Genomic DNA, 20,358 nt, shown 5'->3' with positions numbered 1-20,358 from the left:
ACTGGTAGCAGTGATTCCCCCATTGATGACGATGTCATAGATAAAGACTACGTGTTGCCTATGCATGTTAGCAGTAATAGTGATGAGGAGGTGCAATCCACAAGGAAGATAAAATATTTGAGGTCCCGCATGGCCTGGGAAGCACCACCCACACCCCATGCACATGCAAGAGCCTCTCGCCTGCCTGAAGATGAAGGATCAAGCAACGACAAGGATGAGGATGAGGATGAAGCCGAAGGTTGTGGTCTGCCTTCGTGGTTGGGGAAGGCAAGGATTTCGTTACAGGAAGCCAAAGGGCAGCGAGGCGAAAACTAAGGTCAGGCCTTATTCCATTGTTTGGGGAAGGTGAAAGTGTTGGGGCCAGGCTGGGTAATGAAAGTGAGAGTGTTGGGGGCAGGCAGGCGAGTGAAAATAAGATTGGTGGGGGCAGGAGGGCCGCACCTGGGTGACCACATGGGGAAGAACCGCAGCCCAACACCTCATAAGCTGAGCCCAGCACATCCTGTGCTCAGCCAAGCCCTTTATCTCCCCACTTTCTTCCCACGCTTCCTCCCCACAGCCCCGTGTGGTGGGGACGGGATGCAAAGGGAAGGGAATGGGGAAGGGGAAGGGAAAAGGGAGAGGGAAGAGGAGAGCGAGTGGGGAAGGGGGCCGCTCTCCACCTCCCCAACTCCCACCACCCCTCTCCTCCCCAACCTTCTCCACTTCACAATGATGGCGACGATGGAGATGGCACTGTGTCCTCGGTTTGGGAAGATGGGAATGACTTCACTCCCATCATTCACCCCTTCACGGAGTGGCGGTCTAGCTGCACCATACCCTGTCTGAATGCAGGCTCCTCTAGGGTGGATTTTTTCCAGACCTTTTTCATCCAAGAGTTTGTGGGGCAGATTGTTGAACAGACAAACACCTTCCTAAGAAGCCAGCATCAAGCCAACCAGAGTGAAGGGACCCAGAGCAAGCACAGCAAACAGTATGATTATGCTGTAACTACAGGTGAGATGTACCTATTTTTGGACCTCGTTCTTTTGATGGGTATTGTAAAAAAAAAAAAAATCTTGGCATACTGGTCCACGGAGCCATTACTCAACACACCTTTCTTTGGCAAAGTAATGGGTCATAACTGGTTTCAACAAATTATGAGTCGCTTCCACTTCTACAATGCCGAGGACCCTGCTAACGTAGATAAAATTTATATAATGAGGAGGATACGAATGGTGTTTGATCATCTGCGGGAAAAGTTCTGCTCCTCGTTCTATCCATTCAGAGACCTTGTCATAGATGAGAGTCTCATGTTGTGGAGAGACAACATTTCCTTCATACAATATATACCCAGCAAAAGACACCATTCCAGGTTCAAGATCTTCGTGATGTGTGACTGAAAGAATGGTCATGTGCAGGACATACCTGTAGTTTTATGCACAGGTGCACAGTCAGACATCACAGAAGATCGGAGTATAGGACTTTCAGGGGCCGTGGTTAAAACTATGATTAAGGAGCACCTTCATCGTGGTCAGGTCTTGTACCTGGACAACTGGTACACTAGCTCTCTTCTCTCTTGGTACCTCCACCTTCAGGAGACAGGACTCTGCAGCACGGTCAAGAGAAACCGTCAGCACATGCCGAAGTTAGGAGGGAGCTTGACAAGAACGAGGTGATTTTTTTCAAGGCAAACAACATCCTAGCCACCGCCTCATCCAAAACTGATAAGTCTTCCTCCTGTCGATGGTACACCATCCCCTGGTGCACCGCACTGAGTCTGTGGACTACCGTAGTGAGACGAGGCACCATGTTTTGAAACTGGAGTCAGTCATGGCATACATCAACATGTGTCAGGTAGACCAATCTGATTCCATGATTTCAAGTGTGGATTGTGCCAGGACCATGATGAAGTGGTACAAAAAAAACTCTTCTTTCACCTCCTCGATACCACCACAATGCTCACTATCACCACGGACTGACCACGGATATGCCGGAGACCTTTGAGGATTTTGTGAGGGAACTGGTCCGGGAGATGATCGGAAAGTATGCAGAGGACCGGCCCCACCATCGCCCCTGCACCTCCGAAGCCGAACAAACTCCCCAGAGGATCTCTGCATGCCACTTTCCAAAACCTTTTTCTCCAACACTGACCCGTGCTTATCCCCAGTGCAAATGCCAAGTATGCAAGTACTCGAAAATCGGGCCAAAAATTCAGAGGAAGGGCACGAGATCTCAGTGTGTTGCATGTAATGTAGGATTGTACTTACAACCATGTTTCAAGGAATACCACACCCTACAGAACCATTAAGAATATGTGTACTTTTTTTGTTATGCAAGAAAGAAGGAACCAAAGGCCAGGAGCCTGCAAACCATTCTTTCCAAGAAAAAACAAAAACAATACAAAAGAAAGCCAAATTCAAGATCCATTCATTTCGAGGTGCCTGGACACACTGCATCTGAAAGACTGGAGATCATAGGAAGTAGGAAATACAGACAGAGGGAGACAGTTCCAGAGTTGACCTGCTGCATAAATGATAGGCTGGGAATAATGTTTAACTCTTGCATTAGAGAGTTAGACAAAAAAAGGATGAGAGTTTGTTGCTAGATGGGTGCTACGCACCGGTCATAGAGGTACGCAACCGTCATAGAGGTTGACGGATGCAAGCAGACAGCTCAGAGGAGCAGTGACCATAGAAGTAATGATAGAAAAAAGTGATAAAGATGCAACAGTGTGGCGAAGAGACAGAGATTGCAGGGAGTCAGTAAGAGAAGGAGAGTTGATAAGACAAAAAGCCTTTGACTCCACCCTATTGAGAAGAGTTGTATGTGGGGAGCCTCCCCACGCATGAGAGTTGTACTCTAAACAGGGGCGAATAAAACCCATGTATAAAGTCAACAACTGTGCAAGGGTAAAGAAGGTATGGAGTCAGCTTAGCATGCCCAATCTCATGGATGCAGATTTTACAAGAGATGTAATATGATCTTTCCAAGATATATGATGCTATATATAATTGTAAGACCTTGTAAATATGTTAGAACAGTAGTGTAAGGTGAGAAATGGTACAGTCTAAGTGGAAAAGATACACATAGTGAGTACAGTGTACAAGAATTTGGCGATTTCAATGTGTTCTATGAGGAAAATATGCTTATATACCATATATTAGTGTGTGAAAACCATTATATTTTTTGTATGACCTACCAGTTCCTACGAAATGAACCCCTGTGTACCTTCCCTGAGTGTTTTGGTCAGGTCTGGTATAGATGGTCCTTGCACAGAAGACGAGAATGAGAGCATGCTGTAGACGACAAGCGAGTGTGCGGTGATAGGGAAGACCTCCCAAAATGGCATTTCTTGAGCCAGGTGAGCACTTTAATGGTTGTTTTCCATGGTTTCTCATCAAAATCAACCTTTTCAGCAAAAAAAAAAAAAAAAAAAAAACGAGGTCAAAAAGTTGCCTGGACTGGGATGATTCTTTGTCAGAGTAGTTGGGATGCTGTGGGTTAAAGTTATGCCATCACACACGGTATGGATTTTCTTTCACCTGCAGAGAGTTGTCACTTTTACGTGTAGATAATAAGCTTACCTAATGCTACTGTGGGAGGCTCACAGGGCATGGTTTTGCAGTGAGTTGCAGTGGAATAACTTCTACCTTTGTTGCATTGTTGAGAGGCCGTTTTTATACCGGATCCTTTAGGTGGGAGTAGGTAATAGGGAAGGGGAGGGGGGGTGCAGTGTTGGGTGTATGGATGCTGATTGTGGTGGTGGAGGTAGTGGTGGTGTAGGTTAGCCTTCAGACACTAACTCTAGCAGTAGATTTTTTTTGTTCTCGCAGAATGTAAGGTGTGGGCAAAATGTAGTGTGACAGTATGAAGGAGTTAAATGGATATTTACCAGTTCCACTCTCCTTTTACCATTTTGCCAAAAGTTTTTAGATGAACAGTTTTTAATAATTTCTCATACAAAATTATTTAGACTCTTAAGGGAAATAACTCGTGTGGTATATACTGCATACGCACCACACACATAAGAATCATTGTGTTGCAATCATTTAGCATCATAGTACAATACAAAACTCCGATGACAAATTAAAAATGATTTAAAGAAAAGCGTATACACTCGAGGACACAACCCATATGAATCAAAGACATAAATGTACTAGATTTTTCTATCTACATAAAAAAACAATCCAATGCCCTAAACTAAAATTATTACTTGGAGGGGTGTTAGTTATGAGCAGTGGTGGCTTGTCAGCGATGGTTTTATTGACGTCCATTCCACCAACCTCATTGGTGCAAAATACCCCACAAAACTTAGCCTCATGACCCATAGTCTCTTTCAAAAACCCTATATTATTGCCTGAATTATATATATTTTTATGCCCTTACATCTGTCACGAATTGGCACGAGAGTGTTTATAAGTTCGTGACATTTTTGTTTCAGTGTGAAAACCGCGAATTCTAGTGGAATTCTCACTGAGTATCACTCAGTTCAACCGTCCTAGCGTTCACTCGATTGGGACGGTTTTCAGAACATTTTTCACTGTTTCATGAGTGATCGTCCTTGCACGCGACATTAGCGCCTTCGCTGAGTGATTTATTGTGGGCGTGTATCACTCACTTTCTTTCCATTGACCGTTGAAGCAAGCACGGCCATCCCTTGCCCCCTTTCATAATTCGAACTTAGTCAGGCTTTGATCGTCGTGAGAGTAGGTTCGTGTACAGCGAGTTCCAGAAATTTCCACCTAGACGGCGAATTGGCGAAGAGGTTTAGCATGTTTGCAGCGTTCGTCCTACGTAACTACGCCCAGTCATTCCGCTTAGCCCCCTCTACTGACCAGTATTTCTTTTCGTTTTTCCTAGGTTTAAGTTTAGCTTTTGAGTGAGCGAGTGAGTGTATTCTCCTTGTTATTTTGAATTCATTTTGAGACTCATGTAACGTAAAATTAATTCATTGTGATTAATAAATTCACAGTTCTTTTTTTTTTAGCTCAATTTAGTTAAACTTGTATTTTATTTTTCCACAATTAGCATATTTAGTTGCCACTCCCAGTTTGCACAGATGTTTTACATTACTCATAACTGGTACTTAGACCAGTCCTTTTGTATTAAGCTTAAATCCGTTGTGCCAGCCAGGAGTTAATGCACTGGCAAGAACCTGTTTATTATTATTAGTATTAGTTATTGATTGTCAGGGATGGAGTCACTTTCTCGAGACGCTGACATTACTACAAACAGCGCTCGTGAGTAATTAGTCTCTGCTGTGTACTGTTGAGAAAGTTTATAAATCTCATCCTTAGAGAATCGGAGAAGTAAGCCGGCATAAAGTCAAAGTTACTGCTTGATTTCATGTCAATTCCTTGTCTCTATTTACAAGTTTGGAAACTCCCTGTACTGTTGTTTGCAGATGATACTGTGTTGTTGAGTGAAGACGAAGGGGAGCTGCAAGGCTTGGTGGATGAGTTTGGGAGAGTGTGTAAGAAACGGAATCTAAAGGTGAATGTAGGGAAGAGTATAGTGATGATCTTTGAGAGAGTTGAAGTCAGTGAATGGTGAAGTCAGGTTGGATGGTGAGGAATTGGAAAATGTGAGTACGTTTAAGTACTTGGGTAGTGTGATGAGTAAGGATGGAGGTTTGGAGGGTGAAGTGCTTGAAAGGGTACAGCTGGGAAGAAAGGTTGCTGGTTCTTTGAAAGCAGTGATAAGAAACAGGGAAGTCAGCATGGAAGTGAAAAAGTTACTACATGACAGTATTGTGATACCAGCTCTAACGTATGGAAGAGGTATATGAGAGAGGGGGGTGTGAGTTGGGAGCAGGGCAGTGACATGGCGGGGGACAGGGCGACTTGGAGGCGATTTGTTTGAGGCCACCCCAAACGGGATCGAGGCGTCTGGCAATAGATAGATAGTTAGACTTTTAAAGCATTTTTAAATCTTTAAATTTACAAAACCCCGTGACAACATCTGCCTGAACAGATCTGTTGTACTGTAGTTAACTCTAATGATGCCCATGCATTTCTCCAAAAACTATAATCGAATTTTTGCTGGAATCCGATCAAGAGAAACTTAGTTTGATTCTTAAGTTTGCATCTCTCTGCACAGGCAGTGTCATGCAACTGTTCAGGTACAAGGAGAATGCACACACTGTCCTCACCCCTGCAAAATCTTCAAAATCTAGTATAGAGTCATTTTCGAGTCCCAGGCATTGTAACGTGGTGTAGTATAATTGTGCGACTTATGCAGAAACTCGGCTTTTATACTATATGCAGCAGACTTATTCACAAGAATACTGATATGGGAAAGACCGAGGTGCTGGAAATGATTTTTTTTTTCTTTCTATTGTGCCTGAAATGCCTGTGGATCTGTCACCACCATATAGATCTTCTCTGATAAAATTTCCCCTCCACGCACTTTACATCATGATGTGGGTCTGGTTCTTGAATATAATAAAACTCTTATTCAGTGCCTTGCAGAAGAGGATATCCAAAAATCCTTTAGCCAGGAAGGTCTTTTCTAAGCGCAGGAATGCCAGACTGTGGGTTTTAACCCCTGAAATCCATAAATTGGCTAAATTTATCTGATTCTGAAATTTGATATCAGTGTTGGGTGACTGCAAGTAAAATTTCCTTTTGGCCAAATCCAACCTAAACGTCATATCAAAGTTACTAGGTAAACAGCTTTCGCGGGATGATACATCAACGAGCAATGGGAAAATTATGTGTAGGCCTTTTTCCCCAATCTGTTCAGCCCTCGAGGGGCTGAGTCTGCAAAATGATTTTCCTGGCAAAGCCTCTTTTTGGATGAGAACAGTCCATCCTTGTGGAAAAACCCGACCCTTGCCAAACTCTTACCTTTTCCAGGGGTCAGTGTCATGAGAAGTTTAATATACCTTTTGATCACGTGATACTGTTGGTTCTCAACAGTTATTCCACAGCACGAAATACTGTACTAGCAATCGCGCTTGCGAACATAACGTGGTTGGTCTCCTCCAGAGGTGTGACACCATCATCTCTGGTAATCCCGAGAGAGATCTCAATCAATAAGTTTGAGTATCAGTAAAATCCGGACTGGGTGGTATCCTGTACTCAGGATAAGGATCTGTCAGTTTCCCACCAGCTGGTGGAAGGTTTAGTGGTAATATATCCACATTATATATATTAGCAATGCTTGCCTCAATTTGCCTTTGTCTGCCCGTTCACGGGGTATTAGCCACTACCATTGCCACGTATTGCATGGCGGGAAAATGATCCCTCACCTTGCGTATCCGACAGATGGAGTTGACATGCTGCCTCCTGGCTCTGGAGGCATACAGTACATTAAGGTGATGCCCTTTTACATATTTCCTCTTCTTTGTGGTTCTCTGAGTTTTTGTCTTTCTCGTCTTCCTTCGGTTTGGGGGGGCAAACATTTTTTTTTTTTTTTTGCGCAGAACCCGTTATCTCCTTCTTCCCTCTCCGATCATGATCTTTCCCCCCACTTCCTTTATTGCACTAATCCTACGTTGCTATAACCCTCTCAGTAAACATGGCCCATGCACCCCTGCTCCCCCTCCTGGTTTCGGCCCAGCCAGATATTTCTCCCAAACTGAAAGTACAATATATACTTTTCGTTAAAGAGTGGGCCCTAATACAGATACCGGTTAATATTACGTGTTGGAAAGCCAAAAGGTGTAGCTTTCTGTTGTTCTCGGGCTGTAAATTTGTAAACTTAAAAATTTATGTAGAAATAAGCATGTGAATACTGTGATGCTAGAAATAAGCATGTGAATACTGCACTGCATTCATTCACAAAGAAACTGGAACTTTCTGAGGAAGTAAAATATCATTATATTAAATACATTCTCTCTTCTGTTTTACATCAAAATAATATAAACATTATGCGGTCTTTGAGTAATTAAGTGTATAGAGCTCATGAAAATTTGCTATAGTACTATTTTCTGGTCCCAATAAAAGCAAGATTTATTGTAATATATTAGCCACAAAAAGTAAAAGATTGTCACTTGCAACTTGGACCAGCGAGACACACGTTTACAGTTGGGCACACGATTGTCAGACATACAAGTCTATAATGCGTATGAAAGCAGATCATACACCTTTTCTTTCTTGTGTTTTCATCTAATGGTTCATACGCGTCTAAATGCATTTGAAAATCGAGAGGAAAGTAAGTAGATCATACACATCAAATGAATATGAAAACCGTGAGAGGGTTAATGAAGTCTTTGGACTTTTCCTTGATAGAACGTCAACTACATTTTGAATGAGATTTAGTCCAGTGGGGAGAGCTTTCTTTACCAGAAAAAGTGCGGTCTTTTCACTAGACCAGCAAAAGCTTGAATAATCCCAATCCCGTGGAGAGGGTTTAAAATATTTAATATTGGACAATGAACCCTGCTGGAGAGGGTTCTGCAAATAATTTGAGGAAATGCTCCTCACTCTGAGGTTGAAAGGCTAACTTCAGTGTGAGGGCATGGACAGCACCGATGATTAACGCAGAAGTATTGGTATTTATTTGGATCTAAAATGCAATACTCACGTCACACCCTGCTCTTTTTGGAAGTGCACAGGCTTCCCATTTTCATCCACTAAATTTATGGCTATGGATTCAGTGTGATGGAAAGAAACCCTTTTATATAATACTTTGCAATCGATCTTTCCCTTGGAGAAGTTGAGAGAAAAGGTATCAAAAACATGTATAAACTGATTACCAAAATTACTTCTTCCAATGATATCTGTATATGCGTAGACTGCTGCTGTGAAGATTCTCCTAAATGGTGGGGCTGGGGCATACTGTCAGTTGTGTTCAGTAGCCATAGGAACGTTTCGGACGTGATGTAACTCGCTTTCCATGCTGTCCCCTCCACAACGGCAGCCACTGCCAACGTCGCCGCGTACCACTGGTGCTGCTGCTGCTGCTGGTTCAGGTACTCTGACTGACAGTTCTCTTAAGTCATAAGGGTGGTAGGTGGCTATTTTTTCATCCCTCTGAAAACCTAGGAATTTTGCCAATCTGTCCCTCATCTTCATTTTAACAGTGTAATATAAGTCTTGTGATTTACATAACCCCACTTTCAAGAATATAAACTCTGTCAAAGTGAGGAGATAAATCCAAGAGATCTCTCTTGTCAAAGTATTTTTGATAATGGTCTCCCATCTCCCTTTTAACCCCCAAACGCAGGGCGAATTTTACTGCCGCCAACCTCTTGGTACGGGGAATTTTTCCAGAATTGCTTTTATTCAAACCTTAAAATCTCTGAGAGTACAGCAGTTAAAGAAACAAATTAAAAACCACATTACACAACAACTCTTCCTCTTGTGAAAGGAAGCATGCCCAGGTCTGTAGGGACCTGATGAGTAGGGACATAAAGAAGGTAGGTTACTTACGGTGCATGAGTCAAAATGTGTCCGACCCATTGCGCACGGCCCAGACTTTGGGCTCAGCGTCATCACTCTGGCTAGCATTTGTAACACCGACCTCCCCGGGGAGAGTGGAGCATTTGTAATGCTGCCCAACCACTCGCCATGGAATTTTCTGTTTTTAGTAACCAATCTCCCCCACTTTCCCAACTCACAGGTATGGTCATAAGTCATCACCCAGTTCATGTGGATTGCATATATGGTTTTCCAGCCATAACAGCCTTGCACTTTGCCCAGTTTGTGTGTGGGAGAAGGTGAAGGACATGATACTCACCCATTTTTCCCTCACTGTCTTACAACTTTGCACTTTGGAAACAATTTGAGAGGAAATTTCCTTCTTTTCATTTCACTTTTTCCTCAGCTAGCACACACTTATGTAATGAAAAACTTATTCTAAAACATGAGGTAATTGTTTGTACTATTGGGTAGGCATGTTGACACATTGTTGGGCATGGGGCTAATGCTTTTCTCACTAATTATGATATATTTGACTTTTTCTACTGGCACTTCATCTCACATGTACCTCCACACAGCTAGTAATCCTTCATGCATACTGCTGCAGAAATCCCCTTACTAACTTACCTCTTGCTCTTCCCTTGAACTGCACCTCACTACAAATCAACCCACGTCCATCGAAGTTCAGACATATATTTCCCCATTAACACGAGCCCTCCCTCCTTCCTACCAGACTCACCCTCTCATCCTAAATGCCTTTATATTTCTTCCCTCTCCTTTAACCTTTCTTCTCCTCTCTCTGACCTCTCCTTTCATGTAAATGTTTTTCCCTGCACTTTCACCAAGCTGTCATCACTGTCTTACTTCCCCCTTTCCTCTTTATTCAACTTTCAGTTTCCTTTTCCTTTACACTTGCATCTCACACTTGTTCTGTTCTGGCCCTCTTTTGTCATCCTTTCAACTCTCTGCTTTATTTTTTCCTCCTCCCCGATGCCATCCCCTAATGTTACACATCTGTTTTTAAATATATCTTCCGTTCCTAATTTTTCCTTCTTTTTCTCCTTTGTCACATCTTTTTCACATTTTCCTATCTCTTGCTCTGCTATTCTCTCTTTTCCATTCCTCTTTTCATAACCCATTCATCCCGTTGTCTCCTCTTTTTCATTCTTAGCATTTTAATTTCTTTCATTGTTCTATCTCCCAATTTTATCTTTCACCTCTTTCTTAAATTGATCCCATTCTTTTATGCTCTTTGTTTGTCTGTCTGTCTGTCTGTCTGTCTGTCTCTCTCTGTCTCTCTCTCTCTGTCTCTCTCTCTCTCTCTCTCACTCTCTCTCTCTCTCTCTCTCTCTCTCTCTCCGATAATTCTCACTCCCTCTTCGGTACTCCATGAATGAATATAGAAAGGAGAGTATGAGGTTAGAGTAAGGAAAGAATACTTACATATATATATATATATATATATATATATATATATATATATATATATATATATTGGCCATACCACGTTGAGTACACCGCTTTCCATCCGATCAGCGAAGTTAAGCATCGTTGGGTCTGGTTAGTACTTGGATGGGTGACCGCCTGGGAACACCAGATGCTGTTGGCATCCCTACGTGTCAAGTGGGGTTGGTGGAGGATTAGTGCCCCTCCCTGTAAAACAATTAACTCTAAGCCCTTGGCCACCCCGTTTGGGATACATGGCGTCTGGCAATGGATGGATGGATATTCTTTTCCTTCCCTTCTCTTTACCCTACTCTCACCTGGTTAGAAGGAGAGGGAGAGGAAATGGAGGGGTAGGAGAAAGGATAAACCAAATAAAAAGGATTTCTTGAATTATCACTAAACGAGAAATAAAGGAATAAAGTAAACAAAAGCAGAAAATGGGCGAACCAAGAACTGAAGTAACGGAAGATGAGGATAAAAGGTAAGTGGAAGAATTAGGAAAGGGGAATAGAGAAAGAAGGGAAGAGGAAGGAATCAAAACGTGGAACAAAGACGAAAATGATTGGTGTTAAGACAGTACAGCAAATGAGGGCGTGCGGGGAACTGAGAATGAGAAAAATGATAATGGTCGGATGGAAGGAAGGAGATCGGAATTTGGGATGGAGGGTGGATGGTATGTGGTGAAGGAGATGGAAAAGCAATTAAGAGGGGGCTTCAGAAATTAGTAGGGAAGGAAGACAGAAAATAGGGCGAAGTAAAGACGAGGCAGAGGGAAGAGGAGAATGGCAGGAGATTGGAGAATGAGAAGGAAGAACGTCTGTACCGGACAAGAAGAGGATCCTGGACTGCGATGGAAATACAGAAACCCGAAGAGAAGGCGAGTCTAGAATTTAACTTTTCAGCATGGTGATGCAATTTCTTTCTTAATTTTGGTTAACACCAAAAGATTTTATTATTCTTGGGAGACATTTTTCAAAATTATGAGACTTAATACACCTATCACAAAGTATTGCACTCTAAAGGATTCTCATAAAATTGAAAAAAAAAAAAAAAAAAAAAAAGAAGTTGCTTCATGGTGTCTCTGCTGAACAAAGACATACTTCATGGTGCTGAAGAGGTTAAGAAGCACAGTCCATTACCTGTTTATGTCAACCGTGGAAGCAAGAGGCTAAAAACCGCCTAGTAGCATACTGTATTCCACTGGTAAACCAAAGTCCGACCTTCATGATGCAAACAGCATTGTACAGCTCAATCCGTGGGAGATATTCCAGGATACACCACCTTTATTTATGTCCTAATGAACATAGACCCTAGTTCAGTACTTTCCTATTCTATGCATACTTGAGGACAGTAGTTATGATGATGATGATAATGATCATTATCATGATCATGATGGTGATGATGAGCATGATAATTGTAATGAAGATAGTGAGCTGATGATCAGTATGAGGATAATGATAACGGAAAAGTGAACATTAGTGAAAATGAAGGGCAAGAACTGAGAAACAAAAAAAGAAGAAATGAAGATTGTCGAAAAGTAGAGAAAACGAAGCAAGCTTCGAGAGTGGAATGTAAGAGGAGAACAGGAGGGGTAACTAGGAAGGAGAGAGGAAGAAGAACAGAAGAGAATTATGGAAGGTCGGAATATAAGCAAAATGAAAGAAAAGGAAGAGGAGCTTAAACGACGTGAGAGAAGATCAATAATGTTGGAGGGGTTGGCAAGGGGTAGAAGAGGAAGAGGAAAGGATGAAAAGGAGAAGAGAAAGGGAGCAATAACAATGGTGAAGAAGGAAAGAATATTGAAGGTAACAACTCGACATGATAGGGGGTTTAGGAAGATGTGGGAGAGTAGGATCGATAGGATAGACAGAGGAATGGAAAGGAAACAAAATGAAATGACAAAAAAAAAAAAATAAATAAATAAAATAAATCATGCATTCATACGATGAATGTTGATGGAGGGGTTCAGGAAGGGAAGGAAGCAGAGGAGGCAGATTGAAGTATGGAAAGGAGAATGGAAACTTGAGCAAAAAAGAAGGATAAGAAAGGAAAGGGGGAATTAAAAAAAAAATAAGGATGAAAAGTGATGGAGGAGATAAGGAGGTAAAGGTGGAAGAGGAGGACTGAAGGATGGAAATGGAAAAACAAGTGAAAGGAGAGGGAGAGGGAAATATAAAAAGGAGTGCAGGGAAAGATGAATGGCGATGAAGGGGTAAGAGGGGAGGTGGGAAGATAATTGAGTGATCTAAAACCGGGCACATCCACACCCTACACATTTCCTTTTATTTAGTCTCATTTTTGTTATTGTTGCTTTCAGCTTTCTTCGTGTTTTCCTCAGTTTTTTTTTTTTTTCCGAAATCGTCTATTCTCTAAATTAGGCTGGTAAATAAGCCTTAAGAAAATAGATATAGATAGGAAAATATATATGCAAAAAAGACACATATAGGGACGGAGAGATGATAGATATAAATGGGTGGATAATCAGAGAAAGATATATAAATAGATAAATAGATAGAATTATAGACAGATAGATGGGCAGATAACAACAGAAGGGTAAGTAGATACACAGACAGATTTATAGACAGGTAGTCAGATAAATATCCTCCAATAAATAGTTGACAACAGTTATTAAGTGGTAGAAAGATATGTGTGTGAAAATATATTCTTATTCTCATCCAGTCATGTATTGCCCCATCAAGAGCGAAAGGACTTGGGGTTGAGCTATATAGTCCAGAGTTTTAGGACAAGACTATCCAGTCGCATTTCCCTGAGTAGTATTATATGTGCAATAAATCTCAACCTTCTCTTGGATGTGAAACTCTCTGGACCGTATCAGCTTGGAGCGCCTTTACCTACTTGACCTACAGGCGCCCATTGGGTTACATAGTTGCACCCAATGTAGTAAAATATATTATTCTGAGTATTTATAAACCATGTAGCAATTCAACTCGAATATAGTCACATGAAGGTCAATTACATGACGTGAGTGGCTGGTGCATGTCCTTTCCAGTCAGTAAATATATATATTCATACGTTTTTTATACACAGATGTACAGTTTCGTACCCAGACTGGTAACTAACTGGCACGTAGAGAAAAAGAGAGAGATGATGAAGAAGAACACTTTACAGACCAAGTCCATTTGTGTTCTTTTTTTCTAATCCTTGTCTCGTTACCCAATTCTCCAAGAACCTCTCTCTCTCTCTCTCTCTCTCTCTCTCTCTCTCTCTCTCTCTCTCTCTCTCTCAGACAGCAGAATTAATCTTTCATAAAACATTTTTGGCTCAGTAACATGACTGACGAGGCACATGACTCCTGAAAGTGAGACTGGGCACTGCATTAAAACTACAATAAAGTTCCAGCAGACACAAATAAAGGAAGAGGGAGAGAAAGAGGAAGAAAGAAAGAAAGAAAGGAGGAGGAGGAAAAAAGACTGGAGAAAGAAAAACTGAAGAAAGTGTAAGAAACGACAAGGAGACAGGAAAGCAAGAAGATGGAGGGAAAAGCTGAAGGGACGGAATATGAGGGAGGAGGTCGAAGAAAAACCGAGAGAGAGAGAGAGAGAGAGAGAGAGAGAGAGAGAGAGAATAGGATGTATTTAAACGGAGTAAAGGGAGGAGCAGGAGGAGGAGGAGGAGCAGGGCTTGGAAGAGAAGAGGGGGTAGGAGTAGAAGGAGGAGAAGGAAGGGGTGGAGAAGGAGAAGGGGGGAAAGAAGGAGGAAGGGAAAGGGGGAAGAGGAAGAGAAGGAGATAAAATTAAAGGAGAATTATAGGAAACCGATATCTTAATGAGGCGAAGGAATGGAGGCCCAGGAAAAGAAACAGCCACAAGAGGGGGGCGAGGAGGGGGAAGCGAAGAGGAAACTGAAAAGATAAAGAGAGAGAGAGAGAGAGAGAGAGAGAGAGAGAGAGAGAGAGAGAGAGAGAGAGAGAGAGAGAGGCAGCACGAGAAAACGGAGGAAAGGAAACTGTGAGGTCAGTGGTAGGTATAAGGAAAAGAAATAAAGACGAAATGAGATAGGAAACGAAAAGGGGTGTAATAACAGATATAAGGGCGATGGATGAAAAACAGAGGAAAGCCAGAAATAGAGTGAGAGAGGAGGAGAAGTGGGAAAGAGGAAAGGATATTGGAAAAAAATGTAGAGAAAAAATGAATATCGAGAAGAAAGCAGAGAGAGAGAAGGGAGGAAATGTGTGGAAGGAGAGAAGAATGGAAAGAAGAGGGGAGATAAGGAAGCCCGGTGCGGGACACTAGGGAGGAATTAAAGATTAGGGAGAGAAAGAGAGTGAGAGAGAGAGAGAGTACAACAGGATAGGGAAGGGATATGTATGAGCGGAGAATAATATGTGGTGAGAGTGTTGGGAGGGACGGAAAAAGCGAGAAGGAAGGAGTGAATGTGAGCTGAGGCTTGTGCAAGGGGAGTATTTAGTAAGGGAGATGGAAAGGGCAACCTGATATAACTGTTACCCTAACGATGATTTGTGAGTCATTGACGTGGGGGAATAGAGTCATCGGCTAAGTACAGAAGAAGGAGAATAGAAGAAAGCAAACTGGTTGCTGGCGGCTAAACATGATCACAATTATGAGATCACGAGAACACTGACAATATCACACCATTGTCAGCCTCACAACACATATCCCACCACTGACAATGCCACAGCTCTAAAGGCAATATCACAACACACACATTATCACCCTATAACAGAGGTATCCGGGCACTGGCAATTCAGCACTACTTCATAATTCTAATGGGTGCATTGCAACGCAAAATGCATGACATCACAACACAAACATCACTTCATTAACAGTAACATAACCCTAACAGAAGCAGAACATAGCTGACATACATATCACCACAACACAGGCAACATTAAAACAATAATATCACACCACTAATAACAACACAACCCTAAGTCCAACTTCACAACATCACATCATCAGAATAACATCACAGTACACAATAACTCATGAAGCACGCTCGTCTCGTCACTCAGTCTGACCCAGCGCTTGAAAGGGATCGCAACTGGCGGATATGATTTTATCAGGGTCTGGAAACGGATCACAAATAGCGGATGATGATTTTACCTTATGTATAGATATATCTATATATATATATATATATATATATATATATATATATATATATATATATATATATCCATCATCTAATCCTACGTTGTCCCATGAGGAGCGTAGGAGCCCGGGGCTAGGCAGTTGGTCCTGACATTTAAGATGAGAGTGACCTACCTCACTCATCCCTGAGTGGCATTACGTGAGCAATAAACCCCAACCACCCCTTGGATATAAACCTTCACCGGCTCAATCCGATTGGAGCACAATAATTACCCACTAAACCACCAGGCGCCAAAATTTAGTTATATGGTTACCACCCAGCGTAGTAAATGGTTTCCTGGTGTACAGGAAACCATTTGGCTTGTCACTCAGTGTAAAGTCACCCATAGGCAGAAGGAAGAGGAAAGAATGGAGGAATGAAAGACAGAAGAGGGAGTGTAAAGTCACCCGTAGGCATAAGGACGAGGAAAGAATGAAGGAAAGAAAGATAGATGAAGATGGAAGGAAAGAAGGATGGAGGAGAGGACAGGGCAGACACCCGAGAGCAGCACTACATTGAGTGAGTGGATGGTGAGCGCCCCCACCTACCACAAATATATATATATATATATATATATATATATATATATATATATATATATATATATATATATATAATTGTATATAATATACTAGAGCAGTAGGCGTGTGTCTGTCTGTGTGGGTGTGTATTTTGGGCAGCCGAAACTACTCATTCAAATCGCACCAAAATTGGCACAAAAATCGCAAAAAAATCGCTGATTTGAAAAAATTTGGTCCCATGACGATTGAAAAACTTTTACTATATTTAATGAGCGATCACGTTTTGTCCAAAAAAAAAGCTGCTCCCGAAGCCCGGCATAGGATCTTCCTAGATTTTTTTGCCCAGAGGTAGAACTAAAATAAACTGGGTTCCATTACCGAAGCTGCAAATAGCACGATCAATTGCTTAACTGCAAAAAATCCAAGTGACAACGTTACGCTAGAACAGCACATTAACTCGAGAGCCCTCTGCAGGAGCATGTGCGAGGGCCCCACCACGAGCACTTGTAATATACTATAGTAATAGCAGTGTGTGTGTGTGTGTGTGTGTGTGTGTGTGTGTGTGTGTGTGTGTGTGTGTGTGTGTATTTTGGGCAGCCGAAACTACACGTTCAAATCGCACCAAAATTGGCACACCAATCGCAAAAGAATCGCTGATGTGAAGAAACTTGGTCCCATCACGATTGAAAAACTTTTACTATATTTAATGAGCGATCACATTTTGACCAAAAAAACGCCGCTCCTGGCGCCTGGCATAGGATCTCCGTAGAATTTTTTGCCCACAGGTAAGTATTTCGGACTTGCGTTTGGACAACTTGGGTTACATTCCCGAAGCTGCAAATAACACGATCAGTTGGTTTGCTGCAAAAAATCCAAGTGACAATGTTACACTAAGAACAGCACATAAACATGAGAGCCCTCCGCAGGAGCAAGTGCGAGGGGCCCTTTAGCTTTTCCCTCCATCTTCTTGCTTACCTGTCTCCTTGTCGTTTCTTACACTTTCTTCAGTTTTTCTTTCTCCAGTCTTTTTCCTCCTTCTCTCATGTTTGTGGCTGTTCTTTTAACACTTTTCTTCCTATTCCCCCTCCCCCATTCTCTCTCTCTCTCTCTCTCTCTCTCTCTCTACATATTTCTTCTCCTTCCCATTCATTTACACAGCCTCAGAAGTTCGGAGTGGTACCACTGTTTCCAAACCGCGGGAAAGAACCCAAATTAACAGCGCTTATCATTCAAAGGTAGGCAAAATATATTATCCGTCAGAATCTGTCCTATCACCCCTACTGACCATTAAGATAATATGTACAGTATCTACAGCCAGATACCTTAATCCAGTAAAAGATGGCCATAATCATATACCCTCCATGTCGCCCTGGCCCCTGGCATTTCTCTACCCAACCCCCAGCTTACACCCCCATCTCTTGTATACCTCTCCACTCCATTTTTCCATCTCACCCATCGGTCTCCCCGTCCCCCTACCCCTCTCCACCTCACTCACGTACACTATTCTATTGTTGCTAAGTTGCGGTGCGCGAATCTGAGGTTGTTATTATCGTGCCCTGGCAACTTACTATTCAAAAGTCCGTCTGATTTCGTGTATAACATGAGACACATGTGATTCGTGTATAATATGTTCGTGTATAATAATATTCGTGTGTAATATATTTGTGAATAATATTATGAGTCGTTTATAATATGGTACGACATCGGACGCACTTTTGAATAGTAGGTTGCCAGGGTACGATAATGACAACCTCAGCGTCGTGCTCCGCGACTATAGTCAGCCTCTCATTCTCCGTTCCCTCCCCATGGCCAAACCTCCTCAATGTATAATTCTCCAAACGCTTTCTAGCACATTCATAGAGATACGTAATAAATATATATACTAGCTCTAGATCCCTTGTAGTACTATGCCTATGTCCCTTTAAATATATATTTATGCTTATCAGCTCAAATAAAAAAGTAGAATAATGCTTTAATTTAAAGAAAGTTAAAACTTTTCTTAATGCGGAGCACTTAAGTATATAAACAAAATGTCGTACTTGTCATGCTTGAACTAAGATTATAAAAACGAATTAGACACTTGAGAGTAACCTCAAAATGCCAATGCCCTTTGATTTTACTTAATGTAACCTGTAGAGTGTACCAGATAGTTAATATCTGATTTACCTTGAAGGTAAAAAATGTATCATGAAGGAAAGAGACCAAGATTCCCGTAGAATTAATTATAATAAAATAATTAGTAGTGCTGTTTCCTGACATGTCAAAAACAACCAAAAACACACACACACACACACACACACACACAGGCTAATAGCGGAGACACATTTTTCCTTGGCAGCTGTTCCCTGTTCAGTTAATACTCTTCAAAAATTACCCGTTTGGGCATGTTAATTGTGGTATTGGCTGCACTATCTTTACCTTTCTCCTTGCATATATCGATCTCCCTCTCATACCCCACATCTCTGGGTCAATGTCTTCTCCTCCCCCACTTCCCACTCTTTCACAGCTTCTTCCTCTCCCTTCCTCCACCCCCTCATACAGCCGCCGTCAGCCTCATAGTGCGGTCAGCGTCACTCCATATAGGCCAGCCCCGTGCCTTATCTGCCTCCATTCATATACCGCATAGACAAACGCCTCTTTCATAGCCTTATCGAGATTGTTATCATCTCAGATATTCGCTGCGGGACAACGTGTGATGGTGAAGATATCAAATTTTACTCTGGTACTAAGTACCACAAGCACTCGGCCCTGACTCATGCGCCTGTTTTGCTTAAACAATTAAAACTTGGCCTAATTCACCTTCCAATGCGTCTCTCTCTCTCTCTCTCTCTCTCTCTCTCTCTCTGTTAGACCAGAAAATTTATTGACAAAAAAAAAAAATTAATAAGAAACAGGCTGAAGTGGGAGTGAATTACGGTGGAGAAAAACTGAAAAAATATTACCACTGAGCGAGATTGAGGTAAGTGGGAGGATGAAAGGGAGACATAGTGGGAAAAAATGCGAGATGAAAGGATGGGGTAACATTAAATATAATTATTAAAATAGAAACTAAAAAAATGGAGAGAGAGAGAGAGAGAGAGAGAGAGAGAGAGAGAGAGAGAGAGAGAGAGAGAGAGAGAAAGAGAGAGAGAAAGAGAGAGAGAGAGAGATTCAAGGAAGGAAGGAACAAAGGATATGTGTGGGTAAGAAATACTGAAGAGGGAAAATAGAGAATTGTAAGTCAAAAGGAAGATGGAAAATACTGATAGAAATGAAAGCTGAAGCAGCGAAAGTGAGGGAGAATGAAAGAAACATGAGAAGCGAAAGGTGTGGGAAAGGAAAGAAAGAAAGATGGTGATTAAGGTCAGTAGGTTTTCTGCGTATACTGGAATGTGATAACATACGTGATGATGATGATGATGCTGATGCTGATGCTGATGATGGTCGTGGTGGTGGTGATGATGTCGCTGTAATAACAGTAAGGAGGTAATACTTCTGACGACGGTATGCTTTTTAGCATCATATGATTTTTATAGATTTTCGGGAGCTGAATTAAAAAATGAAAACATTCTTATCCATTAAGTAACATTAAAAAACAAAACACATTTTTTTTTTTGTTTTCAATTATAGACTATTTTATTATTTCGCACTATATAATTATTTAGATATAGACATTTTATTACACTGATAATATGTTTAAATTTAGTAATATATAATAATAATTAAGGCACTTCAACCAGGTTGACCCTGTGTCGGTTCATTTCCAAGGGATGGGTGGGGTTTATTGCTCACTTGATGCCACTCAGAGATGAGTGAAGCTGGTCACTTTCGTAAATGTCAGGACCAATTTGTCTAGCCCCAGGCTGCTACGCTCCTGATGGGGCAACACAGGTTTAGATGATGTATGTATTTATGTACTTATAAAATCCATGTTTAAAACAACACAGTTATGT

General features: G+C 41.7%; 1 non-coding gene across 1 annotated transcript; it reads left to right on the top strand.

The window, feature by feature from the left end:
- The first annotated feature begins 10,837 nt into the window (after positions 1-10,837).
- Positions 10,838-10,956, top strand: LOC145414721 (5S ribosomal RNA). The gene has a single exon (XR_013899920.1). It is a non-coding gene; the product is annotated as a 5S ribosomal RNA (ribosomal RNA).
- Positions 10,957-20,358: the final 9,402 nt, after the last annotated feature.

This window comes from Coenobita brevimanus, chromosome 100 (assembly GCF_032717465.1).
Source record: "Coenobita brevimanus isolate Jiangsu-jjx chromosome 100, ASM3271746v2, whole genome shotgun sequence".
In the NCBI taxonomy this organism is placed as follows: Eukaryota; Metazoa; Arthropoda; class Malacostraca; order Decapoda; family Coenobitidae; genus Coenobita; species Coenobita brevimanus.
The sequence above is the reverse complement of the archived record's forward strand: the minus strand, read 5'-3'. Positions and strand labels throughout refer to the sequence as shown.